The following is a 19,442-nucleotide window of genomic DNA, read 5'->3' as shown; positions in this document are numbered from 1 at the left end:
TTGTACAATTTCCAGCATTCCACTAATCTGTATCTCAGGAGCATCTAACCATTGTTCCAATAGCCAATAATCTCGTTATGTGTGTGTAGATTGCAGACACAATGGAGCCGTCCCCACAGGGGGGCTTACATGCAGTCTCAGATGAACCCTTCTAGAATATTCTTCCTTGTTGAGTGAACAGTGAATGTTTAAGGGGGAGGGTGTGATCACTTCTGACCTGGGAGGGGACTGAGCCCAGTGGAAAAAGGGACAGACATGTTTTAGGGAGTTGGGTGGAAGGATTTGAAGGAAGAGGATGGAGGCAGTGTCTATGGCCTTATACAAAGCCAGTGGAGCAACTGAACCCAGATTGGGAATTTGAGGACTGATGGAACTGTTTTTTGGCCATTTACATGGAATTGCTTATTACAATGGCTGTGATCAATAAAATATTGCTGCATCGTTAATCTGCCTAGGTGATTACTTACAACCCACAACCGCACATCTATACAGTGCGTACGGCGTATACAATGTGTGTGTGTGGTGTGTACGGTGTATACAGTGTGTGTGGTGCGTATGGCATATTCAGTGTGTGTGGGTGGGTGGGATGCGTAAGGCATATACACTGTGCGTGTGTTGTGTGTTCAGCATAAACAGTGTGTGTGGTGTGTTCGGCATATACAGTATGTGTGTGTCATGCGTACGGCGTATATTGTGTGTTGCGCATACTGCGTATACAGTGTGTGTGTGTGGTGCGTACAGCTTATACAGTGTGTTTGTGTATGTGATGCGTACGGCATATACAGTGTGAGTGTGTATACAGCATATACAGTGTTTGTGTGTGGTGTGTACAACGTATACTGTGTGTGTGTGGTGCAAATGGCATATACAGTGTGTGTGGTGCGTACGGCGTATATAGTGTGTGTGGTGCATACTGCGTATACAGTGTGTATGTGGTGTGTACGGCGTATACAGTGTGTGTGGTGCATACTGCGTATACAGTGTGTATGTGGTGTGTACGGTGTATACAGTGTGTTTGTGTGGTGCATACAGCATATACAGTGTGTGTGTGTGTGGTGCGTACAGCATATACAGTGTGTGTGTGGTGCGTACGGCGTATACAGTGTGTGTGTATGGTGCGTACTCCATATACAGTGTGTGTGCTGCGTATGACGTATACAGTTTATGTGTGGTGCGAACGGCGTATACAGAGTGTGTGTGTGTGTGTGAGGTGGTGCGTACGACGTATACATTGTGTGTGCCGCATATGACGTATACAGAGTGCGTGTGTGTGCTTCATGGTGCATACGGCCTATACAGTGTGTCTGTGATGCGTACGGCGTATACAGCTTCTGTGTGTGGTGCGTACGGCACATATTTTGTGTTTGGTGTGCGTACAGCATATACAGTGAGTGTGGGGGGTGCATACGGCGTATACAGTGTGTTTGGTGCGTACAGCGTATACAGTGTGTGTGTGTGGTGCGTACAGCATATACAGTGTGTGTGTGTGGTGCATACGGTGTATACAGAGTGTGTGGTGTGTACAGTGTATACAGTGCGTTTGTTTTTGTGGTACGTACAGCGTATAAGGTGTGTGTGTGGTGCGTACGGCATATACAGTGTGTGTGTGCTGCGTAGGGCCTATACAGTGTGTGTGTGTGTGTGTGTGGTGGGGGTGCGTATGGAGTATACAGTTTGTGTGTGTGGTGCATACGGTGTTTACAGAGTGTGTGTTTTTGTAGTACGTACGGCATATACAGTGTGTGTGTGCTGCGTAAGGCCTATACAGTGTGTGTGTGGTGCGTACGGCGTATAAAGTGTGTGTGTGGTGCGTACGGTGTATAAAGTGTTTGTGGTGCGCATGGCATATACAATGTGTGTGTGTGGTGAGTACGGCATATACAGTGTGTGCAAAGGGATGCATACTGCGTATACAGTGTATGTGTGTAGTGCGTACGGCGCATGCAGTGTATTTGTGTGGTGCATACGGCGTATACAGTGTGTGTGTGTGTGGTGCGTACGGCGTATACAGTTTGTGTGTGCGGTGCATGCGGCGTATACAGATTGTGTGTTTTTGTGGTACGTACGGCGAATAAAGTGTGTGTGGTGCGTAGGGCCTATACTGTGTGTGTGTGGTGCGTACAGCGTATACATTGTGTGTGTGGTGAGTACGGCGTATACAGTGTGTGTAAGGGGGATGCATACTGTGCATACAGTGTGCGTGTGTTGTGTGTGCGGCATAAACAGTGTGTGTGTGTGGTGCGTACAGCGTATACAGTGTGTGTTGTGTATACAGCATAGACAGTGTGTGTGTGTGGTGCATACAGCGTATACACTGTGTGTGTAGTGCGTACGGCGCATACAGTGTGTTCGTGGGATGCGTACGGCGTATACAGTGTGTGAGTGTCTGTGTGGTGCATACAGCGTTTACAGTGTGTGTGTGGTGAATATGGAATATACAGTGTGTGCGTGGTGCGTACGGCGCATACAGTGTGTGTGTGTGGTGCGTATGATGTATACAGTTTTTGTATGGTGCGTATGGCGTATACAGAGTGTGTATGTGAGGTGGTGCATACGACATATACAGTGTATGTGGTGCATACGGCGTATAGAGAATGTGTGTGTGTGCGTGGTGGTGTGTACGGCATATACAGTTTCTGTGTGGTGCGTATGGAGTATTTAGAGTGTGTGTGAGCATATACATTTTGTGTGTGTGTGTGGTGCATAGGGCGTATACAGTTTGTGTGTGGTGCATTCGGCGTACACAGAGTGTGTGTTTTTGTGGTGCGTACGGCGTATAAAGTGTGTGTGTGTGGTACGTATGGAATATACAGTGTGTATAGTGCACACGGCGTATACAGAGTGTGTGTGTGTGCATGGTGGTGCGTATGGCGTATACAATGTGTATGTGATGCGTACGGCATATACAGTGTGTGTGGTGCGTACGACGTATACAGTGTGTGTGTGTGTGGGCATAAGGCGTATATAGTGTGTGTGGTGCATACGGAGTATAGAGTGTGTGTGTGGGGAGGCTTATGGCGTACACAGTGTGTGTGTTGTGTTCGGCATATACAGTGTGTGTGGTGTGTATGGCGTATATTGTGTGTGCTGTGCGTACGGCGTATACAGTGTGTGTGGTGTATACGGCATATAGAGTGTGTGTGGTGCATATGGCATATACAGTGAGTGTGTGGTGCGCACGGCGTATACAGTGTGTGTGTGGTCTGTACGGCGTATACAGTGTGTGTTTGTGTGGTGCGTGTGGCATATACAGTGTGTGTGTGTGTGGTGTAAGACGTATACAGTGTGTATGTGTGTGTGGTATGTACGGCATATACAGTGTGTGTTTGTGGTACGTACAGCGGTACAGTGTGGTGCGTACGGCATATATAGTGTGTGGTGCATACGGCGTAAACAGTGTGTATGTGTAGTGCATAAGGCGTATACAGTGTGTGTGTGTGTGTGGTGCGTTCGGCGTATACAGAGCTTGTGTGTGGTGCGTACGGCATATACGGTGTGTGTGTGGTACGTGCGGTATATACAGTGTGTTTCGTGTGTATGGGGTATACAGAGTGTGTGTTTGGTGGTGTGAATGGCAAATACAGTGTGTGTGGTGCATCCGTTGTATGCACTGTGTATGTGGTGCGTGCAGCATATACAGTGTGTGTGTGGTGCGTACGGCACATACAGTGTGTGTGTTTGGTGTGTACGGCATATACAGTGTGTGTGGGGCATACGGCGTATACAGTGTGTGTGGTGCGTAAGGCGTTTACAGTGAGTGTGTGGTGGATAAGACGTATACAGTGTGTGTGTGGTGCGTATGGTGTTTACAGTGTGTGTGTGGTGCATACAGCGTATACAGTATGTGCGTGTGGTGCGTACAGTGTATACAGTGTGTGTGTGGTGCGTACGGCATATACATTGTGTGTGTGTGGTGTGTACTGCATATACAGTGTGTGTGCTGCGTATGACGTATGCAGTTTGTGTGCGGTGCAAACGTCGTATACAGAGTGTGTGTGTGAGGTGGTGTGTATGACGTATACATTGTGTGTGCTGCATACGACGTATACAGAGTGTGTGTGTGTGCTTCGTGGTGTGTACAGCCTATACAGTGTGTGTGCTGCGTATGACGAATACAGTTTGTGTGTGGTGCAAACGTCGTATACAGAGTGTGTGTCTGAGGTGGTGTGTACGACGTATACATTGTGTGTGCTGCATACGACGTATACAGAGTGTGTGTGTGTGCTTCGTGGTGTGTACGGCCTATACAGTGTGTGTGGTGCGTAAGGCGTATACAGTTTGTGTCTGTAATGCGTATGGCGTATACAGTGTGAATGAGTGGTGTGAACGGCATATACAGTATGTTTGTGGTGCGTACGGCGTATACAGTTTGTGTGTGTGCTGCGTACAGCATATACAGTGTGTGTGTGGGCGTACGGTGTATACAGTGTGCGTTTGTTGTGCATACAGTGTAAACAGTGTGTGTGTTATGCGTATGGTGCATACAGTGTGTGTTGTGTGTTCGGCATATACAGTGTGTACGGCGTATATTTTGTTTGTTGTGCGTACGACGTATACAGTGTTTGTGGTGCGTATGGCGTATACAGTGTGTTTATGTGTGGTGCGTACGGCGTATACAGTTTGTGTCTGTAATGCGTACGGCGTATACAGTGTGTGTGTTTGGTGTGTGTGGCGTATACAGTGTGTGTGGGGGGGATGCGTACGGCATATACAGTGTCCGTGTTTTGTGTGTGCGGCGTATACAGTGTGTGTGTTATGTGTACGGCGCATACACTGTGTGTGGTGTGTTCGGCATATACAGTATGTGTGTGTGGTGCGTATGGCGTATACAGTGTGTGTGCTTGTGTGTGTGGCGTATACAGTGTGTGTGGGGGGATGCATACGGCTTATACAGTGTTCGTGTTTTGTGTGTGCGGCGTATACAGTGTGTGTGTTATGTGTACGGCGCATACAGTGTGTGTGGTGTGTTCGGCATATACAGTATGTGTGTGTGGTGCGTACGGCGTATACAGTGTGTGTGTTGTGCATACGGCATATACAGTGTTTGCGTGTGGTGCATACCGCATATACCGTGTGTGTGTGTGTGTGGTGCATACGGCGTATACAGAGTTTGTGTTTTTGTGGTGCGTACGACGTATCAAGTGTGTGAGTGGTGCCTACGGCATATACAGTGTGGGTGGTGCATACGGCGTATTCATTGCTTGTGTATGGTGCATACAGCGTATACAGTGTGTGTGGGGGGGGCGTACGGTGTATACAGTGTGCGTGTGTTGTGCGTGCGGCGTATACAGTGTGTGTGTGTTATGCGTACGGCACATACAATGTATTTGGTGTGTTCGACATATACAGTTTAAGTGTGTGGTGTGTACGGCACATACAAGGTGTATACCGTGAGTGGGGGGGGGTGCGTACGGCGAATACAAAGTTTGGCCCGGACTGCATCCCCCCATAGGTGGCTTAAGGGGAGGGCCACATGACTCAGGAGGTCTGCTAGGCCGTAATTTGGGGTGGTAAGGGGTTAATGTAAGGAATAGAGTTTTGGGCACGAATTTATAGGGGAGGAGTATAGGGGCAGGGGGATAGTACGGGGTTATCTGATTGGCTAATGGTGGGGTATCTCTGTGAGGGGTATATAAGGTGAGGGGTGGTGGGGGTAGTCCATTCGGGAAAAGTTTAACATACCTGAATCTACGTCGGGTCCTGAGGAATGGAGGCTCTTTTCCAGGAGATCCGTTCCTTGGCTGAGAGGAGGGGACAGCTGTGGCTCCAGGATCAGTTGCAGCGATGGAACACTGAAGGGACGACCGGAGAGGTGGCTGCAGCTGCAGCACGTCAGAGAGGTGCCAGGAGGTCCAGGCCGCCGGAGAGACTCAGCCCGGAAGGGACTCCCCGGGCCAGGCGCCGTTGCAAAGCCCCTCCCGGAACACTTCTGGATCACAGGCACAGCCCTAGCCCCCAACTGCCGCATGCCGCTCTGGAAGAATCTCTCAGCGTCGGCATCATCCAGAGGCCGGGCTGAGTGTCGTCGTTGGCTCCGCCCCCCCTGTGAGGTCATCCCGGTCATGTGGCACCACTATCCAGGAAGTGCGGGCTACTCAGGAGAGCAGAGCCTCTGCTACTGAAGGAGGGAGAGATACATTATATGAACAGCCGGGGAATCCACTCCGGGCCCAGCAAGCAGCCAGGGGAAGAAAATGTGAGCCTGAAGGATGCCGGATCCAGGTTGCAGAAGGAGGCAGGAGGGTGAATAGGTCAGCCGGAGCTATTTCAGGTGAGCGGCAGGCACAGCCGTGCCGGGCCCATGCAGCGGTGAAAGCAAAGGAGTATCGGTCAGTTGGAGCTGACCAGAAGAACGGCAGGTGCAGCCGCACCGGGCCCAGGTGTCAGGATCAGCAGGACCCCGGCGGCGGAGATCGAGAAGACCAGTGCGGGGGCCCAGGAGACGACCCACCCGGGATGTCGGTAGCACCGAGGACCAGTGCGATGTCCATGGGAGAGGGCAGATTGATGCTAGGGATGCGGGCTGCAGGCATGCAGCTGAAGTCTCTCCTCCTCCCAGACTGCGCGCTATTGTGGATAGGAGGTCCAGGTCTAGCGGTGGGTTGACTCCGTCGGGTTTACCTGGTGATGTCCCCGAGCCTGACTCTGCCTCTGAAGACGAGGGCACCAAAGAACAGAAAAAACGATAGAGGGGCCACAAATTAGACAAAATAGCAAAGTTTATTAAATATAATCATGTGCACAATGGGGGAAATGGAAAAAGTACAACCAAGAGGGTTAAAACCACATCCCGCCCTGCATGACAAACTCCGCACAAAGTACCCCACTAGTCAAAAAGTATATCATGAGATTACAAACATAATCAAACAGAGGAGACATCACCATAGAGAAAGACAAGAGAGAGAGAGGGGGAGAAGAGAGGGGGGGGGGGAAGAAAAGAGAGAAAGAAAAGGAGAAGGAAAGGGGGAAGGAAAAGGAAAGGAAGGAGGGTAGGGGAAAGGAGGGGGGGGGAACAAAAAAGAGGGGGGGGAAGGGGGAGGGGGGAAGGGGGAAAAAGAGAGAGAAAAGAGAAAGAAAAAAGGGGAGATCAACTCTGCATAGTTATACCACAGTAAATGAATATATAATAATATTTATAAAAGAATCCCTATGACATTGGGATAAAATACGATCCAATACATTAAATGACTCCCATGTGTATGTATATTCCCCAGAGTATATCTAGTACGTACCAAGGAGTTAGAGCCCACGTCACAGGGTAGTCAAGAAAGCATTCAGTAGTGGAGGACTACGTGAGGAGAGCGCACACGCGGGACGGATATGCATATATTATATATTATTATATATGCATTTACTGTGGTATAACTATGCAGAGTTGATCTCCCCTTTTCTCTTTCTCTTTTCTCTCTCTTTTTCCCCCTTCCCCCCTCCCCCTTTCGCCCCCCTCTTTTTTGTTCCCCCCCCCCTCCTTTCCCCTACCCTCCTTCCTTTCCTTTTCCTTCCCCCTTTCCTTCTCCTTTTCTTTCTCTCTTTTCTCCCCCCCCCCCCTCTCTTCTCCCCCTCTCTCTCTCTTGTCTTTCTCTATGGTGATGTCTCCTCTGTTTGAATATGTTTGTAATCTCATGATATAATTTTTGACTAGTGGGGTACTTTGTGCGGAGTTTGTCATGCGGGGCGGGATGTGGTTTTAACCCTCTTGGTTGTACTTTTTCCATTTCCCCCATTGTGCACATGATTATATTTAATAAACTTTGCTATTTTGTCTAATTTGTGGCCCCTCTATCGTTTTTTCTGTTCTTTGGTGTCCTATACGTTTTTGACGATGGGGCATATATAGTCCAGTATAGGTAGTGTCGATTGGTATAAATAATATTAGTATAATTACTTTGAGTATATACCTGATTTAGGGTTATTTCACTACCTTTCTTCCATGAATTGTATTTTTTACTCTGAAGACGAGGGCCAGATTTCATCTGGCAGTGAAGAGAGTGGGGACGATCGCCGCGGAGGACATGAAGCGGCTGTTCCGAGGCTACCTCGTAGTTGGCCTGGTAAGTCACATGGTTTAAATGTGCCTCGGGGGAATGCGGATGATGTAGATCAGAGGGAGCGGTATTTTCAGAGGGGCTTGGCGGCTGACAGGGCGACAGGTAGTGAACGGGTGAGCGATGTTGTGTCGGAATTTCTTAGCATGATGCGGGGTTTTTTGTCACCTGCGGCAGGTCCTAGCGGAGTTTGGCAGGGTGGTGCTGGAGGTTCAGGGGCAGTTGCGGAGACCCCGGCAGTTGTGAGTGGAGGTATTCCCGCGCCAGTTGCAGCTAATGAGACGCGACTCCAGTGGATACAGTGCGGTTGGATGACAGAGCAAGGGGCGAGGTTTATGTGTGCTTTGATGGCCCCTTGGGAGCTCATTTAAAGCAGGAGGTGCGAGAAAAAATATGGAAGGATAAGTACGTGGAAATTTTTTCTTTGTTACCATTGGAGAAGTTTAATTTGGACAGGGTAAAGCCAGATGAGAGAAAGAAGGATGAGGAGGAGCGCAGGCGTTATCGTCTGATTCCTCGCACTTTTCAAAATTGGCTGCAGGCGTTTACCACACTAGCGAGTGTCATTGGGGAGAAAGCTCCGGAGAACTGTTCTGTAATATTTTGTTATTTGGATTCGATTAGTGAAGCATACCGTGTTCATGGCAGGACGGCCTGGCTGAGGTATGATGAACAGTTTAGGCAAAGAAAGGCAGTCTGTCAGAGTTTACGGTGGGACCACAAGGAGATTAGTTTGTGGTTGCGATTGATGGCAGCACCAAAGTCGGCCTCGCAGTCCTTTCCTGGGAGTAGCGGGGTGTTCTGCCAATTTGGTGGCATCCTCGTCAGGCTCCAGGAAGGGGCTGTGCTGGCAGTTTAACGAGCGGGAATGCCGTTTTGGCACAGACTAAGTTTAAGTACGAATGTTCTGGCTGCGGAGGGTCTCACAGCCATTCCAAGTGCTTTAAGAAAGGAAAGAAAAAAATCAAGCGACTCTTTTTCAAAAAGGGAAGACACCAGTGAGAATAGATCGGATGCTTCCGTTTCTAAGTAGGTATCCGGATAAGGAAGCAGCTGTGTTGTTGAGGGATGGTTTTAATTTTGGCTTCAGGATTCCTTCAGCAGTTCTGCAACGTACGGTGCGGCCTAAGAATTTGATTTCGGCTCAGATGCATGTGGCAGTTGTTAAGGAAAAATTGGATAAGGAAATTAAGTTAGGTCGCATGGTCCCTTTTTGGAACCCCCGTTGCCGTGTTTATGTGTTTCTCCTCTGGGCGTTGTGCCCAAAGAGGAGCCTAATAAGTTTCGGTTAATCCATCACTTGTCGTATCCTCATGGTAGTTCAGTTAATGATGGTATTGATCCAGATTTGGCATCTGTATCGTATGTTTCTTTTGACAAGGCTGGGGACTGGGTGCGGAGGCTGGGAAAAGGATCTCTCATGGCAAAAACTGACATTGAGTCCGCTTTTCGTCTGCTTCCTGTGCACCCAGACAGTTTTCATTTACTTGGTTGTTTTTGGGACGGTCATTATTACGTGGATTGTTGTCTACCGATGGGATGTTCGATCTCATGTTCCTACTTTGAAAAGTTTAGGTGTTTTATTGAATGGGTAGCTAGGGAGGAATCCGGCTTTGACTTCGTATTGCACTATTTAGATTACTTTTTGTGTATTGGGCCAGCTGGGTCCTCAGTTTGTTCTTTGCTGCTTAGGACGGTTGAACAGGTAGCATCTCGCTTAGGCATTCCATTGGCCCCGGAGAAAACGGAGGGCCCCTCCACGGTTTTGAAGTTTTTGGGCATTGAATTGGATTCCGTTAGGATGGACTGCCACTTGCCAGAGGACAAGTTGTTAGATCGGAAGTCTTGTGTCCAAGAGGCTTTGCGGGCAAAGAAATTGCGCCTGCGCCAACTGCAATCTCTTTTGGGTAAATTAAATTTTGCGTGCAGGATTTTACCTATGGGAAGAGTTTTTTCACATAGGTTGGCTCAGGCGACAGCAGGCATTAAACATCCGTTGCATTTTGTAAGATTGAATTCGGAACACAAGGCGGATTTGTCCTTTTGGGCGGATTTTCTTCAATCTTATAATGGCAGGTCGGTTTGGATGGATCAAGTCGTTTCTAATGTGGATCTGGTTTTGTTTACAGATGCGTCAGGTTCTAATGGTTTTGAGGCCTATTTCGGTGGAAAATGGTGTGTGGGAGAGTGGCCCGAATCTTGGAAGGATGCTTGACAAGAAACATGACATTGCTGGAAATGTTTCCTATTGTGGTGGCTTTGGAGGTTTGGGGCTCTGAGCTGAGGAACAAGAAAGTGCGTTTCTTCTGTGACAACTTGAGTGTAGTGCATTGTATTAACAACTTGTCAGCTGTTTCATTGCCGATTCTGTCTCTTTTGCACCACCTAGTGCTCAAGTGTTTGGATTTTAATGTCTGGTTTTGTGCTGTTCCTGTACCGGGTGTTCAGAATCCAATAGCTGATGCATTGTCTCGCTTCCAGTGGGATCGTTTTCGGGAACTGGCGCTGGACGCGGAGCAGTTGGAAACCGATTGGCCCCGGTGGTTGTGGGATCTAGTGTCCGTGCAGCGTTGAATTTGGTGAGGTGTTCTGTTAACCCCAGTACTTGGTCTCGATATGTTTCTGCGTGGCGTCTTTGGCAGGAGCTAGAGGAGTCAGCAGGTGAGCAGGAGACGGAAGCGGACCGTCCCTATTTATTATTGTATATGATCGGCAGGGCATTTCAGGAGGGTTTATCGGGCTCAGATGTAGCTGGTAGGTTTGCAGGTTTGGCCTTCTTCTTTAAGTTAAGTGGTTGGATTGACTTTACCAAGGATTTCTTGGTTCGCCAGGCGATGAAGGCATTTCGGAGGAGCTATCCGGTACGAGATTGGCGGCGCCCTGTATCGTTTGAAATACTGGGTCAGCTTTTGCGTTGCCTTAGCGGTGTGTGTAGTTCTGAATATGAATGTCGGCTATTTGGCTCGGCCTTTTATTCTGGCGCATTTCAGGGCATTTAGGATAAGCGAATTGGTGAGCAAGAATGTTAAGTGTCATGGCAGGCTGTTATCACAGGATGTAGTGTGCTCGGAGGAGGCAGTACGGTGTTATTTGAGGCGGTCAAAAACCGATACAGCCGGTAAGGGTTGTTTGGTGGAATTGTGGGCTGTGGACGGTTTGTTTGAAAACCCAGTGAGATGGGTTTCTGCATTTCTGGAGGTGAGAGGTCCATCATCGGGTATCTTTTTGTTACATCAAGATGGATCTGCATTATCGGTGTATCAGTTTATTACCATCTTCAGGCGGGGTTTAGCTAGTTGTGGTCTGAATGGTTTGGAGTTTGGTTCTCATTCGTTTCGGATTGGGGCCGCTACTGAGGCTGCTCGCTGGGGTTTGGGGGTTAAAGCTGTGAAAAAGATTGGTCGCTGGGAGTCGGCGAGGTATCGGTCTTATGTCCGGCCCCATATGTTATAAGATTTTCCCCCAATTTTTCATAGCGTTATTATTTGGTAATGAGTTTATTTTCTTTTTTACATCTCCCCCCCCTTTGTTTTATGTTTCAGGACACCCTCGGTTGATCTGGGTGCTAGGTCACTCGTGTGTATATTGGGGTTCCATTCGGGCCGACGCAAGACCGGTGGGCCGCCAGTTGGGCATAACAAAGGAGGTTGCGATGGTTCGGTGGATCGGTATCAGTGGTTTGCTGTGGAGCCGGGTAATGCCCGAATTTCATTTTTATGCTAATTTGGATAGGCCCCCGGATATACTCGTTTTGCATGCGGGTGGGAATGACTTGGGCTCCAGGACGTCTAGAGACTTGATCCGTGACGTCAAGTTTGACTGCCTGAGGCTTTTGGAAACCTATCTGGGATTAGTGCTCGTATGGTCGGACATCGTCGCACGCCTGGCATGGCGACACGCTAGGTCAGTCGAAAGGATAAATAAAGCTCGGAGCAAGGTGAATAGGGAGGTTTCCCGATTCATTGCTCGGCATGGGGTTTGTGGTTCGTCATCGGGATCTGGATGTTCTGTCTAGGGAATTTCTGCGGTCTGATGGGGTCCATTTGAATTTGGCATAGATATGTGGGCATTAGCATTGAAGAAGGGAGTTGAAAAGGCACTTTTGGTATGGCAGGACTCTCAGGCATAAGGTGTCATGCCTGCTCGCTATGGCGGAAAAGGAGGGGGGCTTTGAAGGTGGGCCGGTTGTGGTGTGGCTGGGGGTGGCATGGTGGAGCTGTTTATTGCAGTTTTTCTCTAAAAATGGTGGAGCCTTCAATTCCCCTCCTCCTTTTCAGAGTTAATTTAATGTTAATTAATGTTATTTATGTTATATGCTGTTATATAATAAATGAGGCTGCTGTGGCCATTATATCCAATGTCACAGTGTGGTGGTTTTATTTATAGAAAGTGGGGGGTTTCAGTGGGCTGCGTATAGTAGGCCGTATAGTCATACATTCCGAAGTCATGTACGTGTGTGTGGTGCATTTGGCATATACAATGTGTTTGGTGCATACGGCGTATACAGTGTGTGTGTGGTGCATACGGCGTATGCAGAGTGTGTGGTGCATACAGCGTATACAGTGTTTGTGTGTGGTGCGTACGGCGTATACAGAGTGTGTGTAAGGATCTGAATCATGTACCTGTGCTGCCCTTATCCCAGATGGAGCTGCATGTACCTGTTCTGTTTGGTTCTGCCCTTATCCAAAATGGAGTTGACAGCCTCGCGTGCCATCTTGTTTCCTGTCTGATATGTCCTGTTACCTGTTTGCTATATATATATATATATATATATATATATATATATATATATATATATATATATATATATAAAGAGACTCTGGCCAACTATACTTTGCTTGTGTATCTTGTATCTTACCTGCTGCCAAGCTTGAAGGACTTGCATCGTGCCTGTTGCTTCTCTACATTGGGATTCCCCACCTGTTACCTGCCTACCGTTTATCTGGACTTTCAACTGTGTGCAAGGACCCGCTCTGCATTCATCTGCAGTTCAGCCTGCTCTCTGCAAGGAGCCTGGTCCGGGCTCAGGATCTCGTGGACTGTGCGTTTCTGGACCTGGGACATCTATCGGTTAGTACTGACATCACAACCATTTCCAGAGACTGTTTACTGATCACTTATTGCCTATATCTGCCTGCTATAATATATGCTCGCCTGCTTCAATATATCCTGTTAATACGATATATCGTGTTTGTCTTCACTCCGACCCACGCTATCGATCTCCTTAAGTATAAACTATATAGTTGACAGTGTGTTTTTGTGGTACGTATGGCATATAAACTGTGTGTGTGTGGTGTGTACTGCGTAGGGCCTATACAGTGTGTATGTGTGTGTGTGGTGAGTACGGCATATACATTGTGTGTAAGGGGGATGCATACTTCATATACAGTGTGTGTTGTGTGTGCGGCGTATACAGTTTGTGTGTGGTGCGTATGGCGTATACAGATTGTGTGGTGTATACAGCATAGACTGTGTGTAGTGCATACGGCACATACATTGTGTTTGTGGGGTGCGTACGGCGTATACAGTGTGTCTGTGGTGCATACAGTGTGTTTGTGTGTGGTGCATATGGCGTATACAGTTTGTGTGTGGTGAGTATGGCTTATACAGTATATGTGGTGCATACGGCGTATACAGAATGTGTGTGTGTGTGTGTGGTGCGTACGGCATATACAGTTTCTGTGTGGTGTGTATGGAGTATACAGAGTGTGTGTGGTGCGCTCGGCATATACAGAGAGTGTTTTTGTGGTTCATATGGCGTATAAAGTGTGTGTGTGGTGCGTACGGCGTATACATAGTGTGTGTGGGCGTGGTGGTGCGTATGGCGTATATAATGTGTGTGTGTGTGTGTGGTGCTCACGGTGTATGCACTGTGTATGTCATGCGTGTGGCATATACAGTGTGTGTGTGGTGCAATCGGCGTATACAGAGCTTGTGTGTGGTGTGTACAGTGTGTGTGTGTGTAGTGCATACGGCATATAAAGTGTGTGTCTCTGTGGGGATGCATACAGCGTATATAGTGTGCGTGAGGTGCATACAGCGTATAGAGTGTGTGGTGTGTATGGCGTATACAGTGTGTTTTTGTAGTGCGTACAGTGTATACTGTGTGTGTTGCATACAGCGTATACAGTGTGTGTAGTGCGTACGGCATATACAGTGTGTCTGTTTTGTGCATACGGCGAATACAGTGTGTGTGGTGCGTACAGCTTATAAAGTGTGTGTGGTGCGTATGGCATATACAGAGTGTGTGTGTGAGGTGCAATTTCGACATATACAGTGTATGTGGTGTATACGGCATATACAGAGTGTGTGTGTGTGTATGTGAGTGGTGGTGCGTAAGGCGTATAGAGTTTGTGTGTGGTGCGTATGGAGTATATACAGTGTATGTGTGGTGCATACGGCATATACAGTGTGTGCGTGGTGGTGCGTATGGCATATACAGTGTGTCGGTGATGCGTACGGCGTATACAGTGTGTGTGTGGTGCGTACGGCATATACAGTTTGTCATGCGTACGGCGAATACAGTGTGTGTGTGGTGTGTATGGCGTATATAGCTTGTATGTGGTGCATACGTCATATACAGAGTGTATGTGCGTGGTGCAAAAGGCATATACAGTGTGTGTGGGGGGGCGTACGGCGTATACAGAGTGTGTGGTGGTGCGTATGGCGTATATAGTGTGTGTGTGGTGCGTACGGCGTATACAATGTGTGTGTCTGTGGTGTGTAAGAAGTATACAGTGTGTGTGTAGTACGTACGGCATATACAGTGTGTGTGTGGTGCGTATGGCGTATATAGTTTGTATGTGGTGCATACGTCATATACGGAATGTGCGTGGTGGTGCATACGGCATATACAGTTTGTGTGGTGCAATCGGCATATACAGAGCTTGTGTGTGGTGTGTACAGCATATACAGTGTGGGTGTGGTGCATATGGCGTATTCAGTGTGTGTGTGGGGGGTGCATACAGCGTATATAGTGGGTGTGTGGTGCATACAGCGTATAGAGTGTGTGGTGTGTATGGTGTATATAGTGTTCTTTTGGGGTGTGTTCAGCGTATACAGTGCGTGTGTGTGTGGTGCGTACAGCTTATAAGGTGTGTGTGGTGCGTATGGCGTAAACAGAGTGTGTGTGAGGTGGTGCGTAAGGCGTATACAGTGTGTGTGTGGTGCCTACAGCGTATACAGTGTATGTGGTGTGTTCTGCATATATAGTATGTGTGTGTGGTGCGTATGGCGTATATAGAAGGGGGCTGGAGGCATGGGAACCGAGAAGGAAGCCCCACATGACTGGGATTGGCCAGGAGGGTGCAATTTTTAAATCCCAATGGTCGGGATTGGGTATAGGTTTGGAGGGGCGGGCATTTGGATGGGGGTGGGGAAAAGGGGGGGAGAGGTACAATAGAGAAAAGTGCGGGAAAACGGGCAGTCCAGAGAAGAAGTCATAGAAAGAAGTTCTGGAGCACTGATCAAAAAAAAATTATATATATATATAATTTTACCTTTCCAATTCCTTGGACACTCTTCTCGCTATTATGGAGTCCGTGGAGTACCTTATCGCCAGGCTGAGGGAAACTGCCAGATCCAGGCGAGGAGGGTGGCTTGAGTCCCAGCTGGCTGGACTGCTGGGGAATGCCGGAGAGGAAGAATCCCCGTCGGGTTCGGGAAGATTTGACAGGAGGACCCGGCCCCCCGAGAGGCTTTCTCCCGAGATGGTCGGTACAGGCAGCAGGCGCAGGCTGTGGATCCCCTCAGGGGATCCCCTGCGTCCGGTGAGCATGCCGGCGGAATCCCCTGCCAGCGTGCCCGCCGCGGCAGGAATCCACCCAGCCGGTCTGCTTGCTCCCCCCTGCATCGGGTCGCGGTCCGCGACTGAAGTTCCCTGCTCCGTCATGGTGCGGCCTGCCCCGTCGGCGCGCCACAGTACTAGAGCCCAGGCCGCGCCGGACGCAAGGCCTGGGCCGCAGACGTGTCATCCAGGGGGTGGGGCCTCACTGGAAATGGGGACTACGTCACTTCCGGCCCCGGATACAGATGGAAGGGACGCACAGCCAATGAGCGGCGGGCACAGGGACACGCCCCCCACTCCAAGATCCAGTGGTGATTCAAGACGCCGGTTATTCAAAAGGAAAAAGGGCGGAAATCCTGCAGCGGGGAACGGAGGGACCACCAACGTGGCAGGCACACCTGGCGACATTCCTGTCGGGGTGCCTGCCAGACAGACCAGAGTGGGCAGACAGCAGCGGAGGTACATGGGCAGGCAGCAGCAATTCCAGGACCTGCTGCCTGGCTCAAGTCTCTCCAGGCAAAGGGATGGAGCGGCGGGCAGCAGCACGGAGTTGCCTGGCAGTTATCCACGGACCAACACGGATCGGGCTGGTGAGTCCGGGTCTGAAAATCGCGGACGTGCACGGTTGGCGGTGAGGACCGGAGCAGGGACAAGCAAAGGACGAATGGCGGGGAGGTCGGCACGGGCTCGGGTCCACCCCTGGTGACGAGGAGACCAGGGGCGCGGGCCTTGAGCGGCAGGGGTCGGTCGGACTTGATTATGGAGAAGAACAAGACGAACCAAGGACTCATCAGGACTCGAGGAGTACGGCTGGTGGGGACACAGCACCTGTGCTGCTTCGTGAGTATGCGTCTACGTATGGTTTGTCGCCCACGGGGTCTTTAGCGGATGGGGTAGGGGATAGGCAGGTGTCTGGCCCCAGCAGGGAAAATGTTAGGGGAGGTAGTGGGTCGGATGTAAGCGGGTTTAGGGATTTGTTGGTTAGCATGTCGCGCATTTTGGCGAGAATAGACGGCGGGGGAGCCATTCAAGGTGGGTTGTCACCGGCGGGGGCTTGGCTACCTAGTCAACCGGCGTTGTTGCAGGTGGGGAGCGAGTCGGCCAGGTCGGTGGGGTGTGCAGCTGGGACACCTTCTGGGGTATAGGTTTGTGTGCAGACAGAAAAGGAAAATGCGTATACTGTAAAACTGGATGATAGGGCGAAAGGGGAGGTGTACGTGTGCTTTGAGGGGCCGCTGGGGGCGAATTTAAAAAAAGAGGTTAAAGAAAAAATTTGGCGGGACGAGCATGTCGAAATTTTTTCCCTTCTTCCATTGGAAACGTTTAACCTGGATAAGGGAAAAAAGGATGACAGTAAAAAAGAGGAGGAGGAGAAGCGTAGGTGGAGGTTGATTTCACAGACGTTTGTCAATTGGTTACAAGCTTTTGCAATAATGGCTAGCGTTATTGGAGAAAAAGCTCCTGATAATTGTTCGGGTTTGTTTTGCTACCTTGATGCTATTGGGTAGGCTCATAGGACTTACGGTGGTCAGGCGGGGTTATTACGAGCAATTTCGGCAGAGGAAGGCAGTCCGCCCTGAGATCAGATGGGATCAAAATGACATTGGTTTGTGGCTGAAGGTTATGGCCCCAGTGAGGTATGGGCAGTCCTATCACGGGCGCAGCAGTAGTGGTAATCAATCAACAGGACACAGGGGAAGTAGCCAGGGCGTGCAAAGCACTAAAAAGGAAGTGGGAACTTGCTTGCAATTTTACGATGGCCAATGCAAGTACGGGAGCTCCTGTAAATTCAAACATGTGTGCTCCCATTGTAATGGAAGCTCACACGGAGCATCAAAATGCTTTAAGAAGGGTAAGGGAAAGCCGACATTGGGTACCGGTCAAGGGGGTGACTCCGGTGAGGGTGCACGTGATGGCCCCCTTTCTAAGTAGGTATCCGGATCAGTTGAAGGCTAAGGTCATTTCGGATGGGTTTTTGGAAGGTTTAGAATCCCTCCTCCTGAGCAAGAGGTCCCCTTTTCAGTAAAAAATTTGACGTCGGCTTCCCTTCATCCAGATGTGGTTAGCGTGAAGTTGGCTAAGGAGGTGGAATTGGGCAGGATGGCTGGACCATTTCGGGTATTACCTAGCAGCAGGGTGATTATTTCTCCGTTGGGGGTTGTGCCCAAAAAAGAGCTAAAAAATAAGTTTCGTTTGATTCAGCATTTGTCGTACCCGAAGGGGCTCTCGGTGAATGATGGCATTGCACAGGAATTGTGTTCAGTTGAATATACATCATTTGATGCGGCGGTGCGATGGGTACAGCGATATGGGTCAGGATTGTTGCTAGCCAAGACGGATATCGAGTCTGCTTTTCGGTTGCTGCCAGTTCATCAGGAGAGCATCCCGTTGTTAGGTTGTTTTTGGAATGGGGCATATTACATGGATAGGTGTTTGCCAATGGGTTGTGCAATTTCGTGTTCTTTGTTTGAAACATTTAGTACCTTTTTGGAATGGGTGGTGAAGGACCTGGCATCAGTTAATTCAGTCATTCATTATTTGGATGATATTTTGTTTATAGGCCCTCCACAATCGTTGTGTAGGAATTTATTAGGTACTATGGTGTGGGTAGCGGAGCATTTTTGCGTACCATTGGCAAAAGAAAAGACAGAAGGCCCTTGCACAATCCTAAGTTTTTTGGGCATTGTTATTGATACGGAAAGGATGGAGTGTCGATTACCAGAAGATAAATTGTGTCTGCTCAAGCAGGAGGTCGATAGAGTCGGGAGGTTGCGCAAGGTGACCCTGAGGGAGCTACAATCGCTGCTGGGGCGCTTGAATTTTGCATGCAGGATTATGCCAATGGGCAGAATTTTTTGTCGCAGGTTGTCAGGTGCAACAGCAGGAGTGCCTGCCCCCCATCATTTTATCCGCCTAAATAAGTAACACAAGGAGGACTTGAAAGTGTGGAAGTTGTTTTTGGAAAGTTATAACGGCAGGTCGTTAATCCAGCAGGAGTTTGTAAGCAGTTTTGTTTGTGAGATATTTACAGATGCTGCAGGAAGTGCTGGTTATGGGGCCTACTGGAAAGGGCGGTGGAGTGTTGGGGCATGGCCGATTGGTTGGACGGAGGGGGGTCTTACGACGAACCTGGCATTTTTGGAATTGTTCCCTATTGTCGCGGTTACTATTTGGAGTGAGTGTTTTGCCAACAGGAGAATTCGGTTTCATTGCAATAACATGGGAGTGGTGTCTGTTATCAACAGCTTGTCGGCCTCATCCCCGCCAGTGATTAGGCTGCTCAGGGAACTAGTTCTTTGTTGTCTCAATTTGAACGCTTGGATTACAGCAGTCCACGTTCCAGGTGTACAAAATTCCATAGCAGATGCCTTATCTCATTTTCAGTGGGACCATTTTCGGGCGCTGGCACCAGAGGCAGAGGATGTGGGTCAAGAATGCCCTTCGCATTTGTGGCAACTGGTTATGGAGGAGCCGGACGGTTAATACGGGAGTCCATTACGAGGCTGACCTGGGCAGCATACGAGGCATCGTGGCGATTATGGCAAAATTGGATTCTGGAGTGGGGTGTGGTGGAAAGTGAGGGAGATAGAGAGATAGCGGTGTTGTTTCTT

Source organism: Phyllobates terribilis, unplaced genomic scaffold, assembly GCF_046119375.1.
Source record: "Phyllobates terribilis strain yellow unplaced genomic scaffold, ASM4611937v1 Scaffold_42__1_contigs__length_11168841, whole genome shotgun sequence".
NCBI classification, from domain to species: domain Eukaryota; kingdom Metazoa; phylum Chordata; class Amphibia; order Anura; family Dendrobatidae; genus Phyllobates; species Phyllobates terribilis.
Note: the sequence above shows the minus strand (reverse complement) of the source record.